General features: G+C 43.7%; 1 protein-coding gene across 5 annotated transcripts in view; it reads left to right on the top strand.

Moving 5' to 3' along the window:
- Positions 1–15,111, top strand: part of PRIMA1 (proline rich membrane anchor 1) — a 68,230-nt gene that overhangs the window by 32,089 nt on the left and 21,030 nt on the right. The window lies entirely within an intron of this gene.

The raw sequence follows: 15,111 nt of genomic DNA, 5'->3' as shown, positions 1-15,111 counted from the left end.
TTGAATTAAATGATGGTTTCTTCAACTTTGTGATTTTTTGACGGACATTTGAGGGGGGAGGAAAAAAAAAAAGAAAATAACTGAAAATACCTTTCATGAAACGTGTTATCTGCACGCAAAGCAATTGCAAGATTTTTTATGAGCTTCATCAGGGACATTTCAATGGTGTAGCGTTGCACATGCATTGTGGCTGTCTGAAAAATTTATGTGGGATTGGAAGGATAGTGTATCCAAGAGCATCCAAAAGGGAGAATTCAAATGAGATGACAGAAGTCTGTATTTAATTTCCTATTAAATTTACATAAGTATCTTTGCTTTTCTAGTTTGGCTAAAATGAATGCTTATTAGCTTTGAGGAGTTGGAAAGCTTTCACTCTAGCCACGGCACTTTTAAAAAAGCATTTATGGAGGACTGAAATTGGAGTCCAATTGGATTGGTACCACAGTGAAAATTCTAATTCTATGTGGAAAGTTGTATTAATTTCAAAACCAGCTATTGTATTTTTTTGCCTACTGCCAAATTGTAAACAATTTCTGCAAAATATACCTACAGGAGCAGTAACTCTCCAGGGCAACCTGTGCCTAGTGAGGAATTGCTCTTGAAATTTACTGTGGTGCTGGTAGATGGGAGGAACAGAAAAGAAATACAAACAGACAAATTTAGAGCTGCCTTGAAAAGGTTTGGGGAGTTCACATAAGACAATAGTCTTATGCTTCAAGTTGGCAAAGAATAATAGTGATACTTGATGAAGACACCAATTTTTGTCAGCAATGTGAATATTAACATACAAGTCAGCCACCTGAACAGGCATTAGGCTCAGAGCAAAGTGAAAATTCCTCTTAGATCTTCTTATTGTTGACATTCCCACCATTGGCTAACACTAAGCTGAAAACTGCTCAGACGTAGGATGGACAGCTATAAAATAAAATCTTATTAATTTTATTTTTACAGAGTAACTAGAGCATTTCTTTTCATCAATGAGTCCTTTCTAAAACAGCTGTGCTAAAAGGATGCCCTAAAGTGCCTGGCAGCATTCCCCAGTAGTTCAGGTTCCTTGATCCACTGTAAATGATATCTGATGATAAATGCTGGGAAAGGAGATAAGGTGCTTCACAAGAGAAGCATCTCTGCCTTCGACACAGAGTATTACCACATATTGTTGAGCTGAATTGGCTTTAGCTAGTGTGAGAAATCCTTCACTCTATTTTTTGCTGAGAGGTAGTGATGGCTAGAGAAAGAGTAGGGGGATTAATCTGGGTGATGCTGAAGCCAAGAGTCCCTCCAGTGTGTTCCCAGCCTCCAGCTATATAACCATGCTCTGCCCTGTCCTTTCTCACACCCCCATCCCACCAGCTCTCCTCTGCAATCTTCTTCCCGAACCCTTGTTCCTGCACATCTCCTGCAATTTGGACCTCTGTCAATGCAGCATCTCTGACAAACCTGTCTCCCACCTCCCCTGAAGAGATGCTGAACAGTGCAATAACAGCAGTCATCTGGTTGTAGGGTGCAGCAAAAGTTAAATGTTTTAGTGGGAAAGTGCAGGCAGAGATTTATTTGCAGAGCTTGGATCTGTTGTGTTAATCCCGCACTTTCATAAGAATAAAATTTGAAGTAAAAAAAAATAAAAATCTATTGTGCTTAAGTTAAAATCTCATTTACTAGTTTCAAAGGGCCAGACCTAATCAAACTCTCTCATGACTGCTTTTCTGTAGCAGGAAGAGAAGGAGTGACTGTCCTCCAGGTATCGTAACTCAACTGTATTTTTATTCAACCTGTATAAAAACTTTCTACTGGGTTGGCTTGTTTTCCCTCATGAAAGCTAAAACTTCAACATATCACCAATTTTAGACACTAAGGGCTTTGCGCTAAAATACAACCTGGTGGATTGGTGCTTCTTTGTATAAAATGACTACCAGAACCAAGCAAGCATGCTGCTACCTCCACCCCTGCATCTCTGCTGGAAATAGTCGGGTTCTCTGACTATGAAATAGTCATAAGTAATGCTGAAATGCATTCCAGTGGATAGATTTGACCTCTCTGGTCTGTGAGGGAACTCATACCAAAATGTGTCCATCAGTTTTAATACTCAGAGACCTGCTGGACAGGTTAATTCTTGGGAAGGTACATATGGGATGAGTCTTTGAAGGCTCTTAAAACAGCCTCTGAATTTCCTATGTGTGATGCTGATGTCTGCAGTGTTGGGCACTGCATGACTGCCACACTGGGTACAGATGTGTGCTGCTGCATAAACCGAGCACCAGAGGAGATGACACATGATATTGTGTTGTGCAGCAGCATGGTTATACACAGGGTGGTAGCACCCTCAGTTTGGCAGTGTAGAAACAGCTATTTTCTCTGGGTTTGCTGATCAAGAGGTATTTCCACTTTTTAAAAAATGTAAATTTTCTCTTAAGAAACTTTTCCATGATACATTAGAAAAAAATTAAGGATTGGCACTTAGCATCTGCAGCAATCAGTCTGTGATGTTTGTAGATTTCTAGGACAGGCTTAATGACCGGTTAGGGCTCAGACCCTCTGTAAGCAGTGGTATTTTTCTGCTCATTTTGTGGATAAAGAAAGTGATCTCACAGCCAGTGATTTCTGTAACACATAGCAAGAGCAGATGAATAACTGGTTCAAAATCTGGAACCAGTATTTCTCTACCATGTCTCTGTTTGTACAAACCTGCCATTCTTTCTCTTTCCCTGGAAGACTGTCACCAAGAAGTAAAAGCAGGAGGTCCAAGGACAATTTATAAACTAGCACAGGCTGGAGGAAGCTGGGTCATTTCAGTATTACATGGTTTGTGGACTTGGGCAAATGCACTGTGAATGCCAGCAGCTCCAACAAATCTTCATCTGGTGTAAATCACTGCATATTCAAAAACAATCAGTGGGGGTGGATTCATTTTAATCAGCTCTGGAGGTGGTTAACATCTCCAAGCACCTGAATAATAGTAAGACAGTAAGACTGGAGGGAAGTGGGAAGTAAACACAGTAAAGAGGATTAACAAGAGTTGTTTGGTAAATAAGCAACTGAGATGGGAGAGAGAGGGACCTGCAGTATGTAATCCTATTTCTGCAGCTCACTAGTGTGTCAGTGTCTGTGAGGGGAGTGAGATATTTACATAAAAGGGAAAAATAAATCCATGGCTCCCTGTATAAATTTAAGATATTGGAGCCATCTCTCAAAACCTCACAGGGGGAAAGCAAAGCTGAGCATTCTGGTCTCCACGCCAGCTGATGCTCCAGCTATGCAGCCTGGCAGGATGTATTTCAGATGGCTTTCCAATATGTGAAAAAACTTACGTAGTGTCTCCAGAATATTGATTCAGTCTGAGATGACCCACGAGCAGCCCCTTGTGCCTAGGGATGTGACTCCTTGGCTCTGTTGGACTTTAGGTAGGATGTACCTTGCTCTGAGATGAGTTTGCTGCCAAAGAGCCCACTTGCTAAGTCAGCAGAGAAAGCAGGCTGATGATAGCAAAGTTTTACCTTATCTACCTTTTACTCACTATTCTTTGTCAAGCTATTGTTTTGTATGTGTCCCATAGCCTGAGAGAGAGGTACCATAAATGTCTACATATGCATTTCCTTAAATAGGCACCAAGTTCACCTTCAAATAATAATTAAATGGAAGAAAACATTGTACTGAAATAAAATGACAGGTCATATTTAAGCTGTCTTAAAATTCATTGCTCAGGTGTTTTCTAGGGTACTTAGCATTAGTGTATGATTTATGGACCCTGTATGCTGCAAGGTCTAGTTTCAGTAGCAGGAGCAAGGTTCTGAAAGTTGGTTTTATTTAACAAAATGAGGCAGGTACTTGCAAGGGGAAAACACTGAGGCTTTCTTAAGGAGGGCAAAAAGCAGCAGTGAGGGCTGTGGTGAGGTTGTCTCATGGTGCAGGGATGTACATCCCACGAGGCAGGCCAGAGCCCTGCACATCTTCCCCAGCCCGGTTTGTACCACTCACTCCCCTAAAGAGCAAGGACCCTGTAGTCCTCCACATGGCCATCTGCCACATGCCACTGAGGCTAAGCTCAATCTAGTCCAAAATCATTATTAATTGCAACACAACAATGCTTTTCAGTACAGAGAGAGAAGACAGAACAGTGTCCTAAACTTACTTAATCACCTTAAAGTGGATATTCATAGCATGACTGATGACAGACAGGTCAAGGTGAATCGGGATTGTTATTCTCTTCTATTGTCCCTGGCATATTAGAAGGGATTGTACTGAAATGGTGCCTTAATTCTCAGCAGGTGCCTGAAAAGACAATAATTACTCAGAAGATAGAGCGAGATAGTTGGTGGAAAAGATCCTTAGAAAGTGCTGTTGGAGGGGGGGGCACCCAAAGGGAAGAAGGAGGTCTGTGGGGGGCAGATCTCTCTGTCTTTGATGCAATTCATTGATGTCAAACCAGTTCAGGTCTGCAAAAGGGGTTAACTCCTAAGAAGTGCCATTCTAAAGGGAATACGGTCTTCATTGGGAAGACCTGGGAATGTCACTGAGGGTAGCTGAAAGAACGACAAACTTCAAACTTTTGGAAAAGCAAGGAAAAGGCAGTTACACTGTAGCTTGATTATCTTTTCCACTGGCTGAATGTTGATGCTTATCAACAACAGGATCACCATCTACCACGGAGCACCACTGTCCAGGTCTTCTATCACCTCTAACCAAAGCTCAACATCCTCATGTGTTGCTTAGCCTCTATGTCTAACCATCTCCCAGTAGTGAATTTACTCCCATCCTTGTAATGAGGTTGCAGATGATCTACTAATGACAATTTAAATACTCTGAGCAACCAGTCTTTTAGAAGGAGATCCCATTTTTTTGACCATCAAGAAATGAGTTTATAGAATCACAGAATGGTTGAGGTTGAAAGGGACAGCTTGAGATCATCTAGTCCAAACTTCTGCTCTAACAGTCAGCTAGAGCAGGTTCCCCAGGTCTGTGTCCAGCTGGGTTTGAATATTTCTACAGGTGAAGCAGCCTCTCTAGTTCTTGTTGGTTTTCTTGTGCTCTTTCAAAGCTGTCTGTGTTAATTAAACTACCTGTAGCCCTGCTTGATGAAAACTTGAGTGCTAGTACAAGGATAATCCGTTGTTCTTCCAAAGGGTATTGAAGTCTGGGTGTTGGTTGTGCAAGAATTTCCAGGGTAGTATATATGAGACAAGTTGTTGAACAGCTTTACAACTCGACCCAAGCCCACTGCAGATGCCAGAGCTCTGCTGTATTCATTCTGATGATTCAGTGGCATCACTGAGGATTTTGGATGGGGGACTAATAGTTGGCACTGCCCAGTATTTTTTGGGTGCATCAAGATGAAGGGTTGCCCTCACTTTTAAGTAGAACAGCAGAATTATTTCTACTGCTTGCAAGCAGGTTTATTTGACAGATCAAGGGCTGATAAGTGGATAAAATAGCCTTTCATTTGGAGAGATGGCTGAGCAAACCCTCAGGCGGTGCTGTGCAGAAAAGTTTGCTTTGCTGTTGCCTGTGCAGTACATGTTGGTCAGATAAGCGGGAGGAGCTGCTCTTCAGTGCTGTCCATCTGGGTTTTTTATAAACACTACATGTTTGCATACCTATTATAGGGCAGGATTTTTTTGTCTCTTTTAAGTTATACCAAAGACACATTCTACTAGGGAGAAAGTATGCTGTCGTAAGTGGATAAAATGCTCCGCACAGTTTCTCATAACCAGGAACACTGGAAGCCTTCAGGAGGTTGTAGTCTTTAACATAAAATAAGAAGTCCAAGTATTTCACAAAATACTCTCCTATGGATCATTTTTCACTTCTTTACTCCTAATTTGTGATCCATTGACAGAGATGCCAACAGCAATCTCTAGGGCGCTATGGTCTATCCTGTGATCGATTAACTTTTCACTGTGACTAGAAACAAACTTGCCATTTTTCTGTGTTCTGTGGCAGATGAGGGTACCACATCAAACAGGCAGCAGCCTTGCGATAGAGTTAAGTACTGCTCAGTTACTGCCTCAGTGCAGCTCTGTAATAGCCATGGGTGGATTTTACAGGCTTGTGCCAGAATATAATGCTCATGCTGTTCCAGTTGTATTGATCAAAATATTCCTCATTTACACCAGCTCAACTAGAAGATACAAGTAGATGCTACAGTTCTGAAATATATAGACTTGCCGGGTTTACCATGAGGTTTTTATTACATTTCTTCCTGAAACAATAACTTCTGAAGAAATGTGAGTAAACGTAAGATAAGCGTTCTCTTCACCTACCAGTCAAAAAACTGACTTTAATCTCAAGACTCTTACATAGTCAAAATCCTGCAAGGCAAAGACATAAAGTTTTCTTAGAAATTAATTTAATTTTTAAGCCAATCATAATTTGTGCGAGCTGACATGAGGGCATTTGTGGCTGACCCTGCTGGTGAAAAGCCACAGCTGTGGCTGACACGTACCCAGCCCAGTACCCAGTATGCAGGGACACTTGAAGAAGGATTTGGACTTGATTATCTGGGATATCTCAGCTTAGGACTGTGTTTTTTACAGTCTGCAAGAACCCAGCAGCAGCACCCCGGGGTGCCTGGCACAATCTTTTTTATGGCTTAGAGGAAATTGTACCCATGGTAGTAGGGTAGGGATGTAGATATGTTATTCAGCACTGTATCATCCAGAAATTCCCTCTACACAACAAAAATCTCTCAGGAACCCGCTGGGTGCCTTTATTGCCCCCTTTTTGCTTTCCATGAAGGATTTCCAATGCATCTGGAGTAAAAGCAGCAAAGCCTGATTTCTCCTGTGGCTGAACAACTGCAGCTCCCAGTGGGTTCAGCAGATATGACAGATTTGCAGGAGCATTAAAACCCCCAAAAGTTAGAATAAGCCAGAAAAGTAAGAGAATACCCAGGTAGTTGCCCCCACACTGCCCCAGGCAGGATCTGCCCAGACTCATTCTGCTCTGCCTTGAGGTGTCAAGAAGCCAGACCTGACCATGGAGCAGCTGGCACCAGCTGATCTCCACCCATCACATGCATCCAACCATCTTTAAGATGATTGGGACTGTTCAGCCACCTCTCAGCCCTGTGTACGTGCCCCATTCGCCCTCAGTCTCTGCCCGTTCTTGTTTCCTGCAGTACTTTGTTTCCCACATCACCTCCACATTGCCCCAGATCTACCATGCAGAAGATACCCCCTTCCTGCCTGACCTTTTGGCACACTTCTGGCCAGCAGGCTTGGCTCAGTGCCACCCTTGGCTTCTCCAGTTCATGGCTTCTGCCTTTGATTTTGATGCCTGGCTCTAACCTGGACTTCTGTGCACAGAGACCCTGGGGAAAGGTGGAGCTCAGGGAACAGCAGGTGCTGCGCCTGGATGCGCCTCTTCCTGTGCAAAGAATCTGAGCCAGAGGTAACAAGGCATCTGACCACAGCAGTGTTATTTCCCACTGTAATTTGTGTGCATTAGTTTCACACCTTTGTCCAATTAGTCACGACTTGGTATGGAACCAAGACATCAGCTTTTCCATGCCCTAGCTGAGACCAGGTGTTGATAAAGGAAGGCTCAGGGGTGCTTGTCCACATGAGCTGCTTTCAGGGGTCCCCACTGCTCTGGAAGGGAGGTCACATCACACCCACCCCACCTTGCTGTGCTGTTTGCTGCCATGCAGCCACACCGCCCAGGGGCAAAAGGGTGCAGACAGGGCCCCCCTCTGCAAAGCTGTGACACTCCTTGGGCACACGTTGATCACTTGCAGCTGCCCTCAAGCTCCTTGCAGCTGTGCTGCCACCACTTGTGTTGGCTGCAGGGTGTGATTTCTGCTGCCTCTGTCCTTCATTCTCTGCACCCCCCATACTTACTGCTAAATATTTATCATGCTCTGGGGTTGCTAAGCAGCCCTCAGCTCCCTGCTCAGGAGAGTCTTGCCATGAAGGTGAGACAGGCAGTAGGTCAGTGTGGGCAGAAGGTGGCATCAGCTGAGGTGGTCCTGTTCCACCACACACTTACCTTGCTCTGACTCCGGTATCTGCTCTGTCAGCAGGCTCGTGGCCAACCCTGATGCCAGGTGGGCTGGGCTGGAGAACAGCTCTCCTGGTTTGTCCATCTCGGAGAGCTGTTGGCTAAATAGCTGTGTCAGGGAGCACTTGTGGAGGTGAGCATCACAGCATCCATTCCCCAAGCTAATGCCAGGTGATGGAGCGAAGCACTAACGGGGGGTCTGATGTAAACGGCCTGATCCCAGCTGTATGCAAGACAAGACTAGGAAAATGGGGTCATTCCTCATTTTGCCTTTTGAAAAGAGGCCATGCAGGGAGGTCACAGGTGGAGAAACGGTGCCTCCTTTGGTGTCTGCTTTTTGAGGCAGTAGCGTGAAACCTTATGAAAGCAACAGAAACTTCAGGCTAACTTGGTTCTCTCATTTAATTGCTTTGAGCCCTGGAAAGCCAGTGTAGAAACTGGCTGAACTCAAATCCTTCCTCAGAAATTGTCCCCAGTTCCAAACTGCACAACACTAAATCTCTGTGTAGACATCAACGTGTGCCACACTTGCTGGTTTCTCTGCCTCTGTATAGACTTGCCCTATTGCACACCTGGAGCATGGGAAGGCTGGGACCACCCTGTGCAGTCCACTTACAGTGGGTTTGCCTTTATTCTGCAAAGAGCAAGGTCTGGCTCTGCAAACTCTTCTTTGTGAGTGGACAAAGTCAGAAGAAGCTCCTTGGAAATCAGTGGTCTTACTGTAGCTGGTGACAGAGACAGATTGCCTCAAATGCAAAGTGATCTCGATAGTTGCAAAGATCAGTTCATTTTACAAGTTTTCATTTTCTTCTCAGCTCCTTGCATTTGTTTGTGTTGCAGACCCTCTTCTATGAAAGACATTTTTATGACAGAAAATCTGCAGAGAATTTTGGTTCATCTGCATAAAAATTAATCATTATTTAAATAATTTTGTGACATTCTATTTAAATGATTCTGTGAAGTAGTAGACTTGTTCTTCTGTATGGATCAAGTCCATCATCCAAGGTGTTGCCTATGTTTGCAAGGGATCAAATGGCAAGGTGGATATCTACATTCAGCAAAAGATCTGGGCACAGAGTAGCACAGAAGATCAACTTTGTTTTGGGGATGGAAAAGTCCATTGCCTAAAATGGCAATATCCACAGTCACTTGGCTCATGAAAGACATAACGTCCTTCAAAGACATTCAGAGCAAGACAGCAGTGAAGAGCAGCCCTTGCTGATCTCCTCTCTCTGCCCCTTATTATTCCAACCCCATGTTTTGCCAGCACTGATGTCCACCCTGTCCCAGACCATGGGGCACCAGCAGCCAGCCAGTTTGCAGACATGGTAGGGGTGTTTCCTGCACCTTTTCCCTCCTTTGCTTTCCCCTCCAATATAGATATCTGTTTGTAAGGAGAATTTCTATTTATGAGCCCAGCTAAATAATAGCTTATAAATGTCTTTTATTGGCCTCGTTGTAGCTGACAGAAGTAGTTAGGCAGTCTTTATCAATGTATACGTTTAGATGTGTTGTCTATATAAAAATAGTGAGGTATTGATCAGGACTGGTACAGCTGGGCACTTGAAAAGCAGATTTCAAATCCAGATTTCCTAAATAATATTTAAGCACTTTGAAGATAAAAAGCACTGAATAGTGATGGGTGGTGTTCAATCTGTTCCAGAAGGACTGGGGAATTTTAAAGGACTAAGCGAAAGATCTCGGTGTGGGCTTCCACTGGTGTTTTTGTATTATTGAGTAGCAGAGGAGTGTTTGTTGCCTTCATGCCAGCACCTGTGAGAATGTGCATGTCTCGGTTTTGCGTGGGTCACAGAGAGCTCTCACAGATGTGTGCAGAAATGAAGGATCAAACCTGCCTGTGCATTCAGCTTGTGGGCACAAAAGCTCAGAGAGTGTGCACAGCCCAGGTCAGAGGAAGCTGTGCATTTTTGTCCATTACACAAGCTCCGTGACTTCAGTTTTAGTGAGATGCCACTACTGCAGTAATGCATCCAGCCTGCGCTGGTCTGGAGGCTTTTCACAGGAGAGCTCTGGGAGATGCTACTCTCTTCCTCCTACTGATCTGCATGAAATAGGGAAAAAACAAAGTAGGTGTCCTGCCTTCATGATTAGCTGTTACCTATTCCCAGACCTGGTGCTGTGGTAGAGCAACTCACCCTGTGTCCAGCTCTGACCATAGGTATTGCCTTTGATCACTGAGGGTCAACTCAGGGAAACTGAGGCTGTACCTGATGTTCAGTGAAATGATTTCTTCTGTAACTCTGGTTGTTTCAGTTCCCCAAAGCAGTCAGTATTCTTTCTTTGATACTTCACGGTGGCAGCCTAGACATCTTAGTAACATGGGACTGGAACAAGACCAGTCACCCTGTCTGTCCGTGATATTGTGATCACTGTGGCATTTGATCCTGTTCACAAACACACCAGTCTCCTTCTTGAAGCTGTGTAGTTTTCCCTTTCTTCCTGCTGTCCTCCAGGAGTCCCAGTTCAAACTTACTCTTTTGAGAGTAAAAGAACTTATTTTGCATCTCCAGCCTAAATTTACCCATGGCTTCTTCCCATTTCTTTCTTTCAAATGCCCTTTTCCTTTTCTGGTGTTCCCTGAGACAAACCCCATCCCCTATTTCTTTTCATTAATGATATTGTTCCAAGTTTGTTTATTGTCTTCTTTAAGAAATTGGAACAGACATTTGAGCTGGTTACTCCCTGTAATTTATAGACTTGTTAGGGCAGATCATGCCTCATGCAATAGAGTTGTATATAATCCTGGTTATCTGGGTGCTACATATATATTGACGATCCCAGGCTGTTTCTGTACTGCTTGGCTGAGCGTGGTGTGCCATGACTTGAGGGAGCTCCATGAACGTACCTCAGCTACCTGCACTGCTCTGCGGCCGGGCAGGCCTTTGAGGAGCAGGAGTGTCCCCAGCTCATCCCCAAAGGGCACTGCCAGTGTGTAGCACACCGCCAGGCATGGCCATGGCCATCCTGCAGACACGTTTTGGCACTGTTCAAAGCAGGGACATGTTGATTCCAGGCATTTAATGTCTTTTTTTCTTTTTCATTTTTAGTGGCTTTTTGCCAGGCTGGAAGGCTGGCAACATGAGCTCATTTTTTAACATTAGGTCCATTCATTTTTTTTCCCTTTTGTCACCAAAACATATCAATGATGTATTCCACACTGAGAACACCCGACTGATAACGTCAGCTGTAATATCCTTCCAGTCAATAAAACCTTTTAAAGATCATTACAGGGAATGCAAAGAATGGGCTGTAACGTGAGGGGTCACTGAAAGTACTTTTATCAATTATGTCAATTAATAGGCCAGTATCCTCATAATAAAGATCCTTCTCTTCCTTAAGATTGCTTTTGTGTAGGAGTGTAATTCTGAAGTTAGCTTAATTGAAGACCTAGTTGGAAATGTGGTTGTATCACCTTAGTCTCCCGGGGACAGATCTTCCCCTGTAAGATCAGAACGAATCCTCCTCAAGTCCAACAAAGCCTGTGGAATTACTCTGACTTTGCAGTGCTGAAAATAAATGAAGAATAAACTCCACTTCTTAAATTTCACGTGTGGCTCAGCAATCTACTGCAATTACTTGCAATCTGAACAGGCCAGATCCTCCCTTTAGACATACCAGAGTGACTTCAGCAGGCTGGGATAGATGCACATCTGCAGAAAGAGATCTGCCCACTACATTTTGCAGCCTGAGTGCACCAGCCCAGGGAACCTCTAAGTGCTGATGAATGGCTGCAGAGCGGCTCCATATGGATTTTTTTTCCCCAAGAGAAGCACTCAGCAAAGGCTAGATCTTCAATCTATGCATCGTGAGGGGCATTTGACCATCACAGGGGAGCATGAACCACCCTAAAACAGAAGCTGCCCACACGCTTGCAGGGCTTGTTTAAATATACACCAGAAACTGGTCAGCTGAAAATGGTTGTAAGGGAGAGCTGAATTAGCCATAAATTGCAGGCTTGAAAATGCTCACGTGAACAGCCAGAAAAGAAGAAGCTGTCATTAGGAGATGGTATCTGGGGGTAAGATCAAAGCCTATTGCTGCAACATGACTTGCAGTGCTGTGAGAGAGTCTTCCTACTTTTGCGTAGTGGTCCTAGCACTGCGTGCTTGAACAGATCTTCTCCCCTTCTCCACATGTGAGAGACAGACAGAAAAGTCTGAAGATGTTAAAAATTGTATGCTTACTTTCTCTTGTAAATCTTACTTATCAGCTGGTTTTTTGGGCTAAGACTGAAGTACTCAAAGGTCTCTAGGGAAAGAACAGCCTTTTCTGATTCACAAAAGGTGCCTTTATTTTTTTCATAAGGAGCAAAGCAGCTTGAAGGAGATCTCTATCAAATGTCCGAGACTAAAAGTAACCCAATATACATAGTCTTTCCAAATGGTGCAGGTAATATCACACAGGTTACCTATAGTTTGGAACAGTAAGTAAAAAACATCACATATTGGGATAATAAGTAATAAACACTGGGGCAAGACTGTTTTTCTTTTAGATGCTGGATTATCTAATTTACCAGCCTGGAGATAGAAATGCAGGGAATACGTGTAAACGCCCTGGGAAATTGAGAGTATTGAACATTGGTACTTGACAAACACTGAGCAGAAGTGAGTGCATTGCTGAAATTTCTCCAGATGGAGCTCCTTTTTATTTTAACTGTAAAACATTTGCTTTGTACGTGGGAGGTAGTTGAGCCAGTAACCTCTTCCTACAAGTAATGAATAGTATGCTGCTTGGTTTCTGGACAGATAGATGGTCCACATATGGCTGTTAACTAATTTAATAGAGAAAATCTAAGGTTTCAGAGAATTCTCATCATTAGGGTTTCTTCTTTGATTTCTATCTTTACGTTGTAAAATAAAAAATATTCAAACTGAATTTTTCTGAGCATTCTGGGACAGTCAAAGGGAGAATTCAGAGTATGACTCTCTTTTCATGACTGTGAAAACTATCTCCAAAGAAGTGTCCTTCTTTAACATGAGCCCCATACATTTGGCCATAGCACCAGGCTGGCCAGCCCAGGTTAGTCATTAGGACTGCTTGTTGTGGGTGGCTGCACACAAATTCCATGTCTGTATCCCGGAAAAGCAACTGTTGTCAGTACAGTGAGCCCCTCTAGCAGGGGTTGTGTTCACAAACCAATCCTAGAAAGTAAGTTCACTTCTCTCACCCATTGCTGTCATGGGAACTGATTCACCTCTGGTGGCTGATGGCCAGCATGAATCAAATGGCTGTTTGATGAACGCCCCCAGTACTGAGATGTAAACAGCCTCCATTCACATCCTTTATGTTCTTATAAACATTCAGGTTATTTGGAGAGAAGGTCTAGTAATTGAATAATGTTACAAAATTTATTCTTTCATTCCTATCCTGTATCTGCTAAATAAGGATGTTTCTGAAGTGTGACAGTAGCTCACACATCATCTTGTCTGGGCTTCCAGCAGTGAAGTCTAGCAAAGAGCTGTAAACATAGCCACCACAGGTACTGCTAGCATCCTAGCCTGGGAGATGAAGCTGAGTGAAAATATACTTACCAGATTTTAATCTGTTTCTTGGACAACTTTTGAAACACAGGAAGGTGCTGCTTCAGTTGGATCTCTACTGGTACATAGGTAGCTTGGGTATTTCTGCTGTGTGCTGGGGACACATCAAGATAGACCTATAGCATGTATAAACAATCCATCTTCAGGTCTCTGATTTGTCCCTTCCCTTCTACTGCTTCGCCCAGGGATCAGCGGGCACACACAGGACCTGGCACATGCCACCGCCAGTGCAGGAGGGATGGGCGAGCCACGATGATGCTCACTGGCAGGGCAGCTCGCTGGCTGCTTATCTTTCCCCATGGCTGTGCCAGGTGACAGCAGGGCTGCCCGCAGAGCCTGGTAGCAGCTTTGTTTGTGGTAGGAGCCACCTCGAGGTGAAACTGCTTTGAGAGGAGAGATAAGTTCTTAATGTGTTACTAAAAGCACCTTCATGAGAGGAACTGAAAACAAGAAAGGGTTTTTTTGGCACAGGTACCATGTACATTGGCACAGGTACAGCTGTGCAAAGGCAGCTTTCTCATAGCTTTCACTCTTGCTAAAATTATCAGTTGATACTGATACCCATACAAGCCAATCTGGGTGGGTTTTTGGTTTTTTGGTTTGGTTTTGTTTTGTTTTGTTTTGTTTTTTGTAGCTGCCTTTTAAGTACAATTTACAATTCTGTACCACTGCTCAGGAAAGAGTGGAGTTGCACTGTGGTCTTCTGAGCACTGAGCATCTCCTCCAACAACACACAGCAGGGAGGGCAGAGCAGCCTTTCCTCCTCTAACTGCATTTTAAAAGAGGAATGACCCTGTTCGCATTCTGTACGAAACAGGATAGGTGTTTCCCTGGGAGGACAATCCAGGGCAGCAAATCCTAAGTGGAGACAGGCATCTCCTGGCAGTGCTGAGTCAGGTATGGGAGCCCCAGAAGGAGATGAATTTAAGATCCCTTCATTCCCCTGCTGCCAGCCCAAGGTCATCTCCTCCCAGCTTGGTTGGGTATCCCCGAGGCCCTGTCTTCCCAGATGCTGGCAAGCGTGCAGTGGCACTCAACAGGGATATTACTATGGAGGCAGGCAGTAGGAAACAGATTTGTAATGCTTAGGCTTGTCTCATGAAATCAAGTTTTATCCTAAACTCTCATCCCTTCCAAACACAAAGCACCTTGAAGAATATGAGCATGTGGATTGTATTGTGTCTTTTAAGCTCTGTTGCAGTTTACTCTTCTGGACAAAACTTCTATTCCCATTTCTAGGTAATCTTATTCTCCTCAAAGCTTCAATAAGCCTATAAGTAACAAGGCATAAAAAAAGTCCTGATTAAATGAATAGTCTGCTTAGCTTTTGCTTGATTATTTTCTGAAAGAGAGAATATACAGATTTTCTTAAGCATTTACAAGTGAGACATGAGGTGAAACCCTCCTCCAGTAGTCTACCACACAACAGCCTTACAGATGGTAGGTGAATGCCAAATTTACACCAGTAGCCAAAGCTGGTAGGAAGGGTGTTGTCAAATATACCAACCTAGTTTTGTGACTAGGCATGCTAAAGGGCCAAAACATGTGTTTCCTC

This window comes from Falco punctatus (genome assembly GCF_963210335.1).
Source record: "Falco punctatus genome assembly, chromosome: 7".
Lineage (NCBI taxonomy): Eukaryota > Metazoa > Chordata > Aves > Falconiformes > Falconidae > Falco > Falco punctatus.
The sequence above is the reverse complement of the archived record's forward strand: the minus strand, read 5'-3'. Positions and strand labels throughout refer to the sequence as shown.